This window comes from Pongo abelii, chromosome 1 (genome assembly GCF_028885655.2).
Source record: "Pongo abelii isolate AG06213 chromosome 1, NHGRI_mPonAbe1-v2.0_pri, whole genome shotgun sequence".
In the NCBI taxonomy this organism is placed as follows: domain Eukaryota; kingdom Metazoa; phylum Chordata; class Mammalia; order Primates; family Hominidae; genus Pongo; species Pongo abelii.
In genome coordinates, this window is record NC_071985.2 from 208,129,165 (window position 1) to 208,146,626 (window position 17,462).

Sequence of the window (17,462 nt, forward strand, 5' to 3'; positions counted from 1 at the left end):
CCGTGCCTGTTTTTTTTTTTTTTTTTTCCAAATAGAGACAGGATCTTGCTTTGTTGCCCAGGCTGGTCTCAAGTTCCTGGGCTCAAGCGATCCTCCTGCTTCAGACTCCCAAAGTGCTAGGATTACAGGCGTGAACCACCGCACCTTTACCTGCCCACATGTACCTTTAATGGCTCCTTTTGTCTGCTTTTTGAACAACAGGCCCACACATATTTTCATTTGGGATTGGGCTTTATAAATTATGCAGCTGGCTTCATCTGGTCACTCCTGATCCCTCTTATCCTGTGGTTGTTTTGTTTTAAATAGCATGTATTGCATCCTGACAGTCTATATAATTGATTTATTTTTTAAGGTTGTTGTTTATGGTCTGCTCCTGCCACTAGAATGTGGACCCTCTAAGGATGGGGTTTTGAATGCTGGGTTCAAGGCATAGCCCCAGGGCATGGAGGAGCCCAGTACACAGTAGGTGTTCAGTAAACATCCTGGGAGTGTGGCATGATGAATGCTCTCCAGCCTGACTTTGGTCCCTCGTCTTTCCACTCCCCAGAAGTCTGGGCTTCAGTCCCTTCCCTTGTCCGTTTCGCTCATTTTGGTTCCGATATCTCACGTCAGAACTCAGTGGTTCCAGCATTCTTTTCCAGACCTGAGTGATTCAGCCCTTCTGCTTCCTGCCAGCCCCGGGACTGTGGGTGTGAATGATGACTGCCCAGCAGGCTGCAAGGCACTCAGCCTGGACCTCTGGGCTTCCCTCCTTCCTGGGATTCCTTAGGTCACTTCCATCGATTGTCTTTGGCTGCAGCTTCTTGAGTTAATCTCTCCATGTTGGAAAGCTTCCCTTGCTGGTTTCCCCATCTGCTTCCAGCTTCAAGTCCTTTTTGGCTCCAAAACCACATGCCTGTGGTCCCAGCTACTCAGGAGGCTGAGGTGGGAGGATCGCTTGAGTCCAGGAGGTGGAGGTTGCAGTGAGCCGAGATAGCACCACTGCACTCCGGCCTGAGCAACAGAGTGAGACCCTGTCTGAAAAAAAAAATCAAGAAACTTGGGTTCTGCCCTGTGTATTCCATCCAGGGCAAATCCCTGCCCCTGTCTAATTTCCTCACAGTGTCTACAGGGTCATCACTAGCATATTTGATACCCATGTCAGAACTACTGATAGGTTCCCTCACCAATGGACAAAACACAAACAGGTGTCCCTTCTCCTATGCTGAGACATACAGCATGGAGACAGGCTGTCTTTCAGCCACTCTACCTGTTCACTTTATGCCCTTGTGCAGTGCACAACCCACACAGCTGTGTTTAGGCAGCAGTCTTGCCAATCAGCCTCCCTCAGATGTATTTTCCCAAGGCCGTAACTGCTATGAGAACGGGTCTAAGCATCAATGACCCCCAGAAAACCCTTCTTTTTTTTTGAGATGGAGTCTTGCTCTTGTCACCCAGGCTGGAGTGCAATGGCACAGTCTCAGCTCACTGCAACCTCCACCTCCCAGGTTCCAGTGATTCTCCTGCCTCAGCCTCCCAAGTAGCTGGGATTACAGGCGCCCACAAACACGCTTGGCTAATTTTTGTATTTTTCGTAGAGACAGGGTTTCACCATGCTGGCCAGGCTTGTCTTGAACTCCTGACCTCAACTGATCTGGCCGCCTTGGCCTCCCAAAGTGCTGAGATTACAGGCATGAGCCACTGTGCCTGGCTAACCCTTCTAACCAGCAGGTTTTCTTTTTCTCGGGTTCTGCAATAGGGCTGGGGACTAGTGTGAGGCCTGGGGTACGAAAGTCAAGACTCACATTCAGGGCTGGCTGAGGATGACAGTGCCTCCGTAAACCTTGCACACGAGGCACCTCGCTGGCCTCACCTTCGCCCTGGTCTGTTCTATGGATTCCCAACAGCTATAGGAGATGGTGGCAGTGTTTTAAAGGAAAGTGCCAGAAAACCACCTCAGACTCACAGAGGGCAGCTTCTTTCAGCAGCTGGGAGCCATGGAGGAGGCTGACTCTGCAAGAGGAACCAAGGGCAGGAGACAGTCCAGGGAGCTGGGTGCCAGGGGAGGCGCTGTGCCAAGAAGTCAGCCTCGCTTAGAAGGAGGGTGACCTGCCACCCATGGGAGGGGAGCGAAGGGAGGGCCAGGTAATCAGCCCCCTTTCTTGTGATCGAGGAGTGAAGGGAGGGCTGCGTAATCAGCCCCCTTGCTTGTGATTGAGGGGTTTATAGGAAAAGTTGTGGGGAAGGGAGTCGGGAAGAGAGAAGGCCATGGCAGACCCGGGCTCTGCAGGCTGTGCTCACACTCTTGGGAGGACACAGGGTCCAGGGGGACAGCCCGAGCAAGGCCCAGCCCTCACTCAGGAGTGGCCTTCTTGGCCCCCAGCACCCTTCCCTCCAGTTGCTTTGGAGACCCGGAGGCTGACCCCCTGATGCTTTGAGATACAAGGCCACCTGTGAGTCTGTTACCATTGTCAACACCCAGAGAATACCAGGACTACTGTCTCACCTCCCAGATCCCGGAAACCCTTTAGGCTGTGTTTCCCAGACCTCTAACATCCAAAATCACTTTCATCTCTGCCTGCACTGATAGCTATGTAGTGTGTTTTGGAAAACCCACTCCTCTTTAAATAATTATTTTCAAAGGAAACTATGCAAATAGAAAACAGCTCAGTTGCCATAAACAGATGCGGGTGTTGTTCCTTCTGGCTGGATTCTGGTGCCCCCAGGACTCTGAACCCAGAGCCAGTCTCTGTTCAAAGAGGAGGTGAAGAAGGCAGAAAGATAAAGACCCGCAGCCCCGCAGCCCCGCAGAGGCTCTCTCCTCTCACCAGGGATGGAATCACTTTCTCCCTTGTTGTGGAGGCCGTGCCCACATGCCTCATGAATGTGTCTCCTCCTTGTGAAAAATGTTCCCAGGGGAGTCCTGGGCAGTGGCTGGAAGAACTACCTTTTGTGGTTGGGGAGGGGAGACTGCTGGCTCTGGGAATGGCTGGGACCTGAGCACGCCCACAGCCTCAGCCTTGTCCCCCCTGTCTCAAGTGAGCAGCGGCTCTCGTGACAGAGGTGTTCAGAGGCCCTTCACATGAGATCCTCTGAACCCTGCAATCCTGGGATCCAACCTGATCACGGGCACAGCCTCCACCAGGCACTGCAGGAACGGGAGGCTGGAGGAGGCCCAGGCCCTGCCCTCTGGGTCTAGTTGGGGCTACAGGATGGCGCAGGCCCCTGGAGATGGCATTGCTAAGGGAAGGAACAGGAGGACCCTGAGCGGGTGGGAGGGCGCTGGGGGTTGGCAGGTGGGCTTGGTGGGGCTGGGCAGGGAGGGAGGGCAGTGGAATGAGCCAGGTATGTGGGGGTGGGCAGAGGGGGTGTTGAGGGTCCCTAGACAGAGCAGAGGGACCAGGCCCCCAGGGTCTCCCACACCAGTGAGAAAAATTAGGACTGACTCCATCAGGGGGCACCAAGGGATTCTGAAGAGGAAAAACTAAAGAAGGCGGTGTTTTCAGAAGAATGCCCCGCACCTGCAGTGTGGCATGCCCTGCGCACGCCCCTCTTCTCGGCTATTCCCTGGGGCAGATGCCGTAGGCGCCTCCATCTACAAATGAAGAAAGGGACCCCCCCGATGCCCATGGTGGAGCCACGGTAGAAGTCCTGAGGCAGGAGCATGGGCAGCACCCCCATCCCACTGCAGACGGGACTGGGCACCTCTTCCTTCTTCTGCTCCAGTGGGTGAGGTGTGCCAGCAGGGGGGCCAGCTCCCCACAGCCCCTCCCTGACCACCAAGCCACTTCCCCTGCTGGGAAGGGAGAGGAGAGGAGCTGTCTCTGCTGTCCCCTTGCACTGCATAACACACAGTGCACCACAGCACACACAGTATACACGACCCACAATACACACAACACACAACACACACAACACACACAACACATATACACAACACACACACACCACGTATACACACACAAAACAGACAACATACACACAACACAACACACACATTCACACACCACAACACACACATTCACACACCACATATGCACAACACAACACATACATACAACATGACACACATACACACAACACATATACACAACGCACACATATACACAACACACATACACACGACACAACACACATGCACACGTACCACATATACACATCACACACATGCATACACACATACATACAACACACATACACAACACACACACGTACGCATACACAAACCACATATACACAACACACACCACATACACACAACATACATATACATACAACACACCACACACATACAACACACACATTCACATGCCACATATACACATCACAACACATACAACACAACACACATACAACACCTATACACAACGCATACATACACGACACAACACAACTCACACCGCATATACACAACTCACATACAACACACACAACACACACACAACACATATACACACCACACATACACACACCACACATACACTCATACATACACATAACACAGACATACACACACCACATATACACATCACACACACACACCACACACACCACACATACACTACACATACATACAACACACATACAACACATACAATATAGACACATAAATAGCACACAACCTAAATACACACACAACACAAACATGCATGCAGCACACAACACAACACATAGGCACAACCCATACATACAACACAACACAACATACACATACACATAACATACATACACAGAAACAACATATATGCACAACACACACATACAACACAACACACATACACAACACATACCACACACATAATAGACCACACACAACACATATACAGAACACACTTATATGACATACATACACATAACACATACAATATATACACAACACACAGCACACAACCCTCATACACACAATACAAACATGCATGCAATACATACACACAACACATACACACCACACACACAGGCACTATACACACAACGTACAATACACGCACAACACATACACACAACATAAACATACACAAAACACACAAACACACAACACATGCACACACTAAACACAACATACAACACACACAACACATATATACAGACACACCGCACAGGCACAACACATACATACACACAAATGCATATTCTCAACACAACACACACACATACAACACACCACACACACATACAACACACCACACACAACACACCACACACATGCACATACTATAGACAAAACCCACGGACTCCTCATCTGGTCCATGCCCAGGAGCTACTCCACGGAGGGAGGCAGCAGGCTGGGAGAGCAGAGGGAGGGGCTGCCCTCCCCCTGCTACCCCCCAACCCCCGCTTCAGGCTCCACTTCGTCAGAGAAACTTCTCTGCACCCCCAGGCCAGGGCAGGGATGCCACATGTGGCTCCCTGTGTGTCCACAATGACCAGTCTGGGCGGTGGCGATGGAAAGCTTGATTGTGGGATTGTTGGATGCCTGTCTCCCCCTCCACTGTGCGCTCCATGAAGAAAAGGCCTGTGCCAGTTTTGCTGTCCCCTTAACCTCAGCCTGTGGTATAGGAGCTGGCACACAATGGGTGCCCAATAAATGCACAAACACAGAGCCCTTGGAAGAGGGGAAAGGTTGGGCCTCAGGGAGCTGCGGTCCTGGCTGCCGCAATGGCTCCCAGAGGGCTGGTTCATCTCAGGGTCCAGCCCCATCCCTGACACGGGAACCCTAGTTCTGTGAGCCTGGAGCGGGAGGAGGGGTGTTTGCAAAGGGAAGCCCATGAGTTTGGCATGGCTGTGGTTTTGTGGTAACGGCTGTCTCCATGATCAAAACATGGCGTGTAATAAGGACGGCGCTGGGACCTTCCCCTCCTGACTTCAGCCTCCCGATCCAACCAGCCCTCTGTCCTTCCACATCCTCATATACCAGGCGGGCCACCTGCCTGGTGCAAGGGTCTCCTGGTGCTTGCCCAGCCCTGCGGGCCTGTCCTCTGGCATGCCACCAGCAAGGAGGGCACTGGGTGGCTGGGCTCTTGGTCTACTCTTGCTGTGTGACACTGGGCATCTCTCTTTCTGGCCCTGGCTTTCCTCATCACTGAATGGAAGGGGGTGGATGCTTGGTGGCCAAGGGCTTCCCCGCCAGGCATCTCATGGGGTCTTGGGGGCAGCAGTAGATGGGCCTGGGGAGACCCGAGAGGGGAGGACGCCCCCGTCATGGAACGGATGTGAGACCAGTTCCCTGTAGACTCCAAGCCCAAGCTGCACACGGAGGGCACGGGAACAGCTTTGGGAGTGACAGCAAGAGCACAGGTTGGACACCTGACGCTGCCTGCCCGCCAGGGCCTGGGGCTGCAGAGAGAAGCAGAGGTAGCCCGGCTTCGCCCTGCCCTCGAAGCGTTCCAGGGCCGGGGAGACAGACCAGTCCACAAGAAGTGACAACACAAAAACTCTAGTGGGCGGCTGGCAGTGCTTGGGTGGGGGCGAACAACTCTGTAGCGGGGAAGGGAATATTTCCCATCATTTATTTATTATTTATTTTCTGTGGTTTTAATATTATTGAGATATAATTTACATGACATAATGTTACTATTTTAAAGTGTACCATTCAGTGGCTTTTCATACATCCACAGTGTGGTGCAACCATCCCCTCTAGCTAATTCCAACATCCACAGTGTGGTGCAACCATCCCTACTAGCTAATGCCAGGACAGTTCCATCACCCCAAAAGGAAACCCTGTATTTTGCAGCGGTCACTCCCATTCCCTCCTCCCTCCAGCCTCTGGCAACCACTAATGCACTTTCGGTCTCTATGGAGTTACCTATTCTGGACATTTCATATGAATAGAATTCTATTCTACGTGGCCTGTTGTGACTGGCTTTCTACTTGGCATGTTTTCAAGGTTCATCCATGTTGTAGCATGTCTCAGTGTTGTTCTAGGCCACCAAGATGTGGGGGCTCTTGGTTACCGCAGCAGAGCCTGGTCCCCATTCTAACCAGCCTGGCCCTCGGCGGGCGGGGTCCCACACAGCCGCCATGCACAGGAGCCAGTCCAGGCTTGCATATGCACAGACACAGCTTGGGTGTATTTTTAAAACAATTAGTTATGTGCCAAATTGGATAAAAACCGAGATCAAGCTGTGCGGCTCGAGTTTCCAAGTGATCGGCATGTACATTTTGGGAGCTGATTTTCATGAGAAAAATCTGTCTGCATAGTGGCTGAAACTTTACCCAGGCGAGGCTCTCTCCTGGATCAGCCTCATCTTTGAGAATATCCATTCAATCGGCAGATAATCAGAGCCAACAATGAGTACTTATGGAGAACTTACTAGATACCATGTTGAGCGCTTCTCGTATATTTTGTCTTCCTAACCATCCTAAAAGATAGGCACTGTCATCATTCCCATTTTTCAGATGAAGAAACTAAAGCTCAAGAGAGGTTAAGAGATTTTCCCAAGCTCCCACAGCAAGTAGGTGGAAGAGGCAGGGTTTGAACCCAGGTGGGCCTGCCTCTGAACTCACACTCAATTCACCATATTTGGCCTCTGAGGTCATCTTGATAACCTGCAACTGACCTCTGTGTCTTGTGCTGGAGTCAGCAGTCAGATCCTTTAGCGTGACACACATCATGCTTTGGTAGACAGAACCCAGGATTAAAAGTCGGGAGTCCTGGCTTTAAGTTTCAGATCCAGCTTTAATTTACTCCATGGCTTACGGCAAATTCCTTCCCCTACCCTCAAGGTCCCAGTACCCACATCCACGGAATGGGACATTTGGACGAGATCAGTGGTTCCCAGTGTTGGCTGTGCAGATTCTGAACTCCCTAACGAGCTGGTTAAAAATAATGATTTCTGGGCCAGGCGCAGTGGCTCACGTCTATAATCCCAGCACTTTGGGAGGCAGAGGCGGGTGGATCACTTGAGGTCAGAAACTCAAGACCAGCCTGGCCAACATGGTGAAAACCTCTCTCTACTAAAAATACAAAAATTAGCCGGACCTGGTAGTGTGCACCTATAATCCCAGCTACTCTGGAGACTGAAGCAGGAGAATTGCTTGAACCCGGGAGGTGGAGGCTGCAGTGAGCTGAGATCATGCCACTGCCCTCCAGCCTGGGTGGCAGAGCGAGACTCTGTCTCAAAAAATATAATAATAATAATAATAATAATAATAATAATGATTCCTGGCTGAGCATGGTGGCTCATGCCTGTAATCCCAGCAATTTGGGACACTGAGGCAGGAGGATCACTTGCGCCTAGGAGTTCAAGGTTGCAGTAAGTTATGTTCATGCCACTGCACTCCAGCCTGGACAACAGAGCAAGACACTGTCTCTAAAAACAACAACAAGGATAATAATGATTACTGGACTCTTTCCCAGACCTGAAAATCAGGCCTGGGAACCTTGAATCCACAGGTAGATTCACACCTGAAGCAAGCATTAGGAACCTTGCCTCTAGGGGCCCTTCAACAGCTAAGCCTCTGTGAGTTTATGGAGGCAGAAGAGACCAACCCAGTAACCATTCCAGGCAATCTGAGTCAAACACCAAAGAAAATCGTCTCTGAAAGAATCCAGAAGATAAAGATGTCAGGTTGGACCGTGGACATTGGGGAAGTAGAAACTGAAGCTGGCTTTGGTTTATTTTCATGGCTTCATCTCTCCCTTGCAAGAATATCACATTTCCAGCTAAACCACACTTCCTGGCCCCTTTGCAGTTAGGAGAGGCCCATAAAGTAGGTAACTGATGACCAATAAAGTAGGTAACTGATGAGCATCAGTTCCAGACACGGCCATGAAACTCCTGTGGGATCCTCCATGCTCTCTTCCTCTTCTGTGGTCAGCTTGGAAGTGAAGTGTTGATGATGGTAGCATTTACAAAGGGAAGGAATTGGGGTTCCTGTGGCTGCAAGGAGCAGAACACCCCTGCTACTTGCAGTGGACTGCAGGATGAGTGAACAATAAACTTAGATTATGTTGAGTCACTGAGATTATGGGGCTGTTCATTATAGCAGCTAGTGGTACTCATTCTGACTAATACAGTCTGGAAGAAGTGGGACCATAGCAGCCTCTAAAAAGGCGAGTAAGATTTGGATACATGGAGAGAAGGAAAAGCGTATTCCAGAGGGAAGAAATAGCAGGAGCAAAGGGGTGGGAGTAGGAACAGGTGTGATGTGTTTGCACCCTAGAGAGAAATTCAGCCTGATTGGCACAGAGGGCTATGCTGGGTAGGAGTTGAGATCAAATATGTTCCAACTAGTGGGGTGCTACAGCCAGCTCATACTGGCTCATGAGAGCCAACTGTTAGCATCTTTGCCCAGCTCTGTGTTCAGTGACATTGCTTTGGTAGCTTAAAATTGGCTGTGGTGGGAGTATTTACACCACGGCGATTAGCAAACACCCGAGTCAGGGCTTTTTTCCTCCCTTCGTTAACCATTTATCAGCAGACTGCTGACTGCGACACACACGAGGAGAGATCCTGCCTATGTGGGAGGCAGTGAAAACAGCAAAGATCCAGGAGCCGTGTCTAATCCTGCTCTTTCTGAGCCATGTGGCCTCGGGCAAGTGTATGTCACTTCTTTCCGCCTCAGGTTCCTCATCTGCAAAGTGGATCTAATAGTACCTCCCTCATAAGGTTGATGTGAGGATAAATAGGATCACGTATGGGGATTGCTGCCTTAATCACTTCAGCATTGTTCCTGTGCACGTGGCACCCTCCTACTCCAAGTCCCTGGGACTCTCTGGGGACCTTCTCTGGCCATGGGGCAGGCCCAGCCTCCTTACAGAGGGTGTCGGAAGGGCAGGGGAGCTGCTGTCTTTCAGAGCAGTCCTCAACCAGAGGTGGGTGGGAATTGGTGGATAAATGCCCCAGCTTTCTCAGCCCTTGATTAGGACAATCCGAGGCACATCCTGTCCAGTTCCCCGTGGACTCCAGCAGGATTGAGCCCCAGCGTCCCCAGCCATAGCCAGTTCGCCAGCACAGCCTGAACTAGTCCTGCCTCACTTCCCCACTTCCCACCTTGCTTCTTGGGGTCACTGCCCAAGGGAACTACCTGCTCGCTCATCCTTGTCTCAGGGTCAGCTTTTGGAGGACCCCAACCCAGCAGCAGCCAAGATGATCAATAACCAGAATTGCCTCTTAATGCTACTAAAATTTACACAATGAGGCCACACATGCTCGCTCCCTGTAGTGACCCCGCAGGCAGCGGGACTCATGTACTCCACTTTACATATGGAGAAACTGAGGCTCAGAGAAGAGCAGTGATTTGCTGAGGTCATCCCACTGTCAAGCAGAAGGGCTAGCACTGGGCTGGCTATTTCCCATAGGCTCAGCTTTGAGTGGTTCTGGGTCCCTGGAGGACCCTGAGCTGGCTGGGCAGGTGGTCCCTGCCCCTCTGATGCTCTCCCTGACTGGTTGGGCTGACTCTAGCCCCTACATGGGGCCTGGGACAGTGAAGAGCAAATGGGCTGGTAGTAAGAATGGCTGGTTATTAAAACCATCTATCACTCAGAAGGCCTGACCTCATTCTGTCCCAGGAAAGCCAGTCCTGCCTGGGCTGGCCGGGGGGTTAGGGTAGGGTGGAAGGGGTGGGGCTGACCCAGGAGGAAAGGGTGGGCGGGGGCTATGCAAGGCCAGAGAGTAGCTTCGGTGGGATGAGGTCATAGACAACTGCTGGGTATCTGTGTCTCCGCAGTGTGAGGGTAGCCAGTGCCCCAGGGTCAGTGAGAGGAGGCGACAAGGCTAGTGTGATGCACCTTTGGGCCGTGGCCTGAAGAGGGGGCCCTTGCTCAGGAAGAAGGCAGGAGGGGGGTCTCTGCCTTTAATTCCCTCATTACTGCCTGAGCCATGCAAGTGCTGAATCCACCAGATCCAGGTTCCCAAGTGCCAGAAGACAGGGATCGGGGCAAAACGGTGGCTATGACGTGAACCCTGAATGTGCCAGTGGGTGGCCACTATTAGTGAGTACCAACAGTGTGCCACGCATTTGTGTTGCACACTCAACACACATCTCATTTCACTCAGGTGAATGGTTAGGGGCCTGAGTTCTGGAGGAAGGTGGTCCTGGGTCAGAATCCAGGCCCCCACCATGGGTATCTGTGTGTTTTGGTGAGTTGCCTCGCCCTGCTAGCTTTACTTTCCATTTCCACATCTGTAAAGTGGAGTAACAATGGCACCCGCCTCATGGGAAGGATGTGGCGAGGATTTGGTGATGGATCATGTTCATCATGCTCAGCTTAGAGCCTGGCACGTGGGACACTTATTAATTGGCAGCAGAGATGATGACAGGGGACCCTACTCTGTCCAGGGTGCTGTGCCGAGTGCTTTTCATGGATTATCTGATTTAAACTTCATAACCACCCGGAGGCGGTGGGACTGTGATTGGCCCCCTTCTTACAGGTAAGGAAGCCAACTCAGAGGGGTGAAGTCTCTGACCCAAGGTCAAACAGCTGCTGGATGGCAGAAGTGGGATTTGAATCTAGGTCTCTGCCTTAGAAGCCTGATTCGCAAAAACCCCTCACCCTTCCTCTTACCACCCCCGTACCCTCATATATGAGGTTAATAACTCACTATGGTTCATCTCTCTGGTCCTTTAAGAAATACTTCTGGGTGAGGCTTTATTGGAGGCTCAGAGAAGGCAAGGGACTGGCTTGGGGCTGCAGAGCTAATGGTGGCAGAGCTGGTCCTAGGACCCAGGCCCTCTGGCTCTCTGGCCAGGCCTCATGCCTATCCATAAGAGATCATTCAGGACCCTGGATGTCATTTCCATCTCTACTCTGCTCTCTCGAGGTGGGGGCTCTGATCTCCCATCCCTGTCCCCGCCTCACTCCTTTGTAGAAAGGTTCCAGGCCCCATGGGAGCTTCTGGGCTTTTCTTCCTAAGGCCACCGAACTGTGGGATTGAAGCCTCATTCTTTTCTCTTCCATCGATAGGTAATTTGCCTGGAACATGTTGAGCGCTTTAAAAATTTGGTCACATTGCAGTGTCTGGGTTACCATGGTGACCTCACTTTGAATTTGCTTCCCAGGGGAGGCTGGTAATAATTAATACAGCACTTAGTGCTGGCTGCCCGCAGAGTGTGGGGGAGGATTCCGGAGTCCCCCGGGATCCACTTCCCCAGGGGGAGCACTGCCTCCTCCTCTGAGCAGGATCCTGGGGATCTCCAAGGAGAAAGTGGGTGGGGAAGAGGACCCGCCCACCCTGCCCGCCCCTTCAGCAGGCCCAGCAGCCATGCTGTCAGAGCTGGTCTATATCGGGATGGGGAATTCAGGGCTCAAGGGAGAGTGTGTGACTTGACCAAGGCCACACAAGATCCAGACAGCATCACCATTGGGTGGAAAGCTGATTTCCTAAGCTTTAGGACAGAGCTCCAGTGATTGCCAAGTTTGAGGAAGCCCAACTCCAAAACTTCTCCCCTTCCAGAATGCCTGGAACACAGTGGAAATGTCCCAAGCTGGGGGTGGAGTGGGGAGGTCAGGGTGGGTGGGAGGCAGTCATGGCCCATTCAACGTGAAGTGGGTTCTCAGATGACCCAGGGTGTTGGGGACCAGGCTCGGAGGAACTTTGGCGGAGGGAACTGGAGAGGTTGGGATGGGGAGAGGAGCCTGAGAGGGAGGTCCTACAGGACAGGCCTTAGACATTTCTGGCAAAGGGTGGAAGAGCAGTGAAGGGGCATTCTGCTTCTCATGATCTTCTCCATTCCTCTCCTCCCCAGCATTTCTTGGTGTCCACCCACTCCAGCTCTTGTAGAAAGAAGAGTAGAAGGACGTGTAGCAGAAAGAATACGAAATCTCTGTTAGGGCTGGGCGCAGTGGCTCATGCCTGTAATCCCAGCATTTTGGGAGGCTGAGGCAGGAGGATCTCTTGAGCCCAGGAGTTCGAGAGCTGCCTGGGCAACATAGTGAGACCCCATCTCTAAAACAAAAAACAAATTAGCCAGGCATGGTGGTATGTGCCTGTAGTCTCAGCTACTTGGGAGGCTGAGGCAGGATTGCTTGAGCAGAGGAGAAAGAGGCTGGGTGACAGAGTGAAAATGTCTCAAAAAAAAAAAAAAAAAAAAAAAATTCCAGGCCGGGGGTGGTAGCTCACACTCTAATCCCAGCACTTTGGGAGGCCGAGGCAGGTGGAACACCTGAGGTCAGGAGTTCGAGACCAGCCTGGCCAACGTGGTGAAACCCCGTCTCTACTAAAAACACAAAAATTAGCCGGGCGTGGTGGCACATGACTGTAGTTCCAGCTACTCGGGAGGCTGAGGCAGGAGAATCGCTTGAACCTGGGAGGTGGAGGTTGCAGTGAGCCAAGATTGTACTCTAGCCTGGGTGACAAGGGCGAAATTCCATCTCAAAAAAAAAAAAAGAAAAATAAATCCAGACTGCATCCCACTTTTTCCAGATGGGGCAAGTGAAGCCCAGAGAGGCCTTAGGGAGGTAGAGAGACCACAGCCAATAAGTGGTCAGCTGGAGATTCAAACCCACATCAGTGCATGTAGCATCTGCACTCTTAACCTTTACCCTCGGCAGGGTTCTCTCCCTGATCCACATTCCCCTTGGGGCCTGGGCTGAGGGCTTGGGGAGTTTAGCTCTGATGTAGAGCTGGAGGGCAGGATGGGCCTGAGGCAGGAGATGGGGAGGAAAACTAGGCTGGCTTCTCTGCTGGAAACTGGAGCAGGTGTGGCTGAGTCAAAAAGGCTGGAAGCTTGGGAGCTTCAACCATGGAAGTGGGTTTTAGTAGAGGGTTGGGGAGAAGGGGAAACGGGAAAATGGCTTTGGTATCTTTGCTCACGTCCAACAACAACTGAGTTTGCAGTGTACCCTTAGTCTCAAAGGAAAACAAACCTGTGACTTTAGTATGCTGCCACCAGGTGGCGGTGTAATGTGGCTACTCATATCACAGATTCACCTCTATTAAAATAAATTGCACTCATTTTTCAAAAGGATAAAAGTCTTTAAAGAATTAGATTTATATATTATTTTACTTCATTTTTAAAAAGTAAGGTAACATTTTAGGGGAAAATGCCTGAGATATAGTTTGGTTCATTCTTCCCTGACCCTTAACTTTCATCTACCTACCCTAAGCCTGGGCTTTCTGGTGATCTGTCTGTATGGTCCTAGTCAACAGCCAGTGAAGCCCACCCCAAAAGTTTTCATGCCAACTTGAGAAGCCAGAAAGAGCAAGGGACACAGTCAGCTCTCATCCTTCCCCTCAATTAGCCCAATTCTGGAGATAGCTGCCCACCACCCCTAGGCTGCCTAACTTCTACATAGACTTTACATATATCGTTGCTCTCCTCCCACTGGGTTGTAATTCTGTTTTTTGTTTTTTGTTTTTTTTTTTGAGACGGAATCTTGCTCTGTCGCCCAGGCTGGAGTGCAGTGGGTTATCTCGGCTCTCGGCTCATTGCAATCTCCACCTCTGTGTTCAAGCGATTCTCGTGCCTCAGCCTCCCAAGTAGCTAAGACTACTGGCGCACACCACCATGCCCGGCTAATTTTTGTATTTTTAGTAGAGACAGGGTTTCACCATCTTGGCCAGGCTGGTCTCGAACTCCTGATCTCAAGAGATCTGCCTGCCTCGGCCTCCCAAAGTGCTGGGAATATAGGCATGAGCCACCGTGCCAGGCCTGGGTTTTAACAAGACTGTCTGCCACACGAGAAGGTTAGTCCCTCCAAGCAGAGACCATGACTCATTCATCTGCTACTGTTCTAGGTCTTAACCACAATGGCTGGCACATGGGTGATGATCAGCAGTTGGTTGAATGAATAAATGAATTGCTATTTCACAGCTGAGGAAACTAAAGTTCCTGGAGGGAAATAATACCAATAATAATAATAATAATAATAATTGGCATTTGCTATGTACCTACTATGTCCCAGACATATATTAATTCTAGTTCCCACAACAATTCTAGGATACCATTATTATGCACATTATGCAGATGAGGGAACTGAGGCTGAGAGACATTTGAGATGGGGGAGGGAGCAACTGAAGGGGACACAAGTCCAGTTCAGTAGCTCATTTGGGAGAGGAAGTTGAGGGCAGGCATCACTCATCCTGCTGTTCATTTATTCAGGACAAGTTTACTGCAGTTAGATGTCCCTGCTAGGCCTGTGGTGGGTGAGCACACAGAAGGGATTAGTGCTCATCACTCTGGCTGAGGCAGGAGGCGGCCTGAGTCCAAACCTCAGTGCCTTGGGCCAGGCCTGGTAGCTCACGCCTAGTAGTGCTTTGGGAGGCCAAGGCAAGGGGATCACTTGAGCTCAGGAGTTATGAGACCAGCCTGGATAACAGCGAAACTCTGGCTCTCCAAAAACAAAAAAGTTAAAAATTAGCCAGGCGTGGTGGTCCATGCCTGTAGTCCTAACTACTCAGGAAGCTGAGATGAGTGGATGGCTTGAGCCCTGGAGTTGAAGACTATAGTGAGCTATGATCATGCCACCACCCTCCAGCCTGAAAGGTGACAGAGCGAGACTCTGACCCTAAAAAAATTAAAAAACAGGCCAGGCGCGGTGGCTCACGACTGTAATCCCAGCACTTTGGGAGGCCGAGGCAGGTGGATCATGAGGTCAGGAGTTCAAGACCAGCCTGGCCAAGATGGTGAAACCCTGTCTCTACTAAAAATACAAAAATTAGCCGGGTGCGCTGGCAGGTGCCTGTAATCCCAGCTACTCGGGAGGCTGAGGCAGGAGAATTGCTTGAACCCAGGCGGCAGAGGTTGCAGTGAGCCGAGATCGCGCCACTGCACTCCAGCCTGGGCAACAGATTGAGACTCTGTCTTTAAAAAAAAAAAAAAAAAAATCAAAAACACTGTAATCTCAGCACTTTGGGAGGCTGAGGCGGGTGGATCATTTGAGGTCAGGAGTTTGAGACCAGCCTGGCCGTCATGGTGAAACCACATCTCTACTAAAAATACAAAAATTAGCCAGGCGTGGTGGTGGGAGCTTGTAATCCTACTCAGGAGGCTGAGGCAGGAGAATCGCTTGAACCCTGGAGGCGGAGGTTGCAGTGAGCCGAGATGGCACCATTGCATTCCAGCCTGGGCGACAGAGGAAGACTCTGTCTCAATAAATAAATATAAATACATAAATTAAAAACAAAAAACCTCAGCACCTCGTGTACAACCTGAGAGGCTGCGCCCCCAGCAGCTTTCAGCAGCTCTCTTTGCAAGGTCTCAAAAACTGCTGCCACCGTCTTAAACTTCATATCCTCGTGCCACGTGGTCCAGATATGTTTGTTGGGAGAAGAGGGAAACCACCCTGGCAGAAGGCCAGGGAATGCCTCTTTGCATCCCATTGGCCCTCATTAAGTCAAGCGCCCACCCCTGAACCAATCAGTGCCAGGCCTGGGTTTTAACATGACTGTTCGCCACACCAGAAGGTTAGTCCCTCCAAGCAGAGACCATGACTCATTCATCTGCTACTGTTCTAGGTCTTAACCACAAGGGCTGGCACATGGGTGATGATCAGCAGTTGGTTGAATGAATAAATGAATTGCTATTTCACAGCTGAGGAAACTAAAGTTCCTCAGTTTCCTCACCTGTGAGGTCAAGGTAACTCTTCCAACCCCCCAGGATTGCTGTGAGAGTAATGAGAAGGGCACGTGGGGTCTGGCATGAGGGAGGAGCTTTGAAAGCTTTTCTCTTATGGGTGTCTTCAGGACTGGGCAGGCTCTGAGGAGGAAGAGAGGCAGGAGTGCAGACTACGGATGGAAAGAGGATCTGGAGGCTGCCAGTCAGATTCTAGTGCTCCTTCCCTCATTCAGCAAACATTTATTGAGCACCTACTATGTGCCAGGCATGATTCCAAGTGCCAGGGATACAGCCGTGAAAAGAGATAAAAGCCCCTGCCCTCATGAAGCTGACATTTCTGTCAGGGGAGACAAACCACAAAGTAACAAAGTAAAAATAGGCAGGGAGTGATGGCTCACGCCTGTAATCCCAGCACTTTGGGAGGCCGAGGCAGGCAGATCACCTGAGGTCAGGGGTTCCAGATCAGCCTGGCCAACATGGCGAAACCCCATCTCTACTAAAAAAAAAAAAAAAAAAAAAAAAAAAGAAGAAAAAATTAGCCAGGCGTGGTGGCACGCACCTGTAATCCCAATTACTTGGGAGGCTGAGGCAGGAGAATTGCTTGAACCCAGGAGGCGGAGGTTGCAGTGGGCCAAGATTGTGCCACTGCACTCCAGCCTGAGGAAAAAAAAAATGAAGAAAGTACAAATTAAAAATACGAAAGATGGTGATAACAAATAATATAAATGAAATAGAATAAAAATATGATAGTGCCAAATACTGAGAAGACTAAAGCAGAGAAGAGGGATAGAGACTGTCTGATTAGCTGAGATGGTAACATTTGAGTGCCGATCATAAGGGGTGAATCAATGAGTGAGGCATTCTAAAAAGAGGGAACAGAACTGTCACAGCTAAAGGGAACCTAAGGAAACATGACAACTAAATGGAATGTGACATCCTGGATGGGATCCTGGAGCAGAAGGCTATTAGGTACAAACTAAGGAAAT

At 50.7% G+C, this 17,462-nt stretch overlaps 1 long non-coding RNA gene across 3 annotated transcripts in view; it reads left to right on the forward strand.

The window, feature by feature from the left end:
• Positions 1-10,643: 10,643 nt before the first annotated feature.
• The window catches only part of LOC129051900 (uncharacterized), a 32,862-nt gene continuing 26,043 nt past the window's right edge, over positions 10,644-17,462 (forward strand). For 2 of the 3 annotated variants that reach the window (XR_008516445.1, XR_008516447.1), the window contains exon 1: positions 10,644-10,912. This is a non-coding gene — a long non-coding RNA (uncharacterized LOC129051900). The remainder of the gene's footprint in view (positions 10,913-17,462) is intronic. The other variant, XR_010136553.1, reaches the window with a different exon arrangement.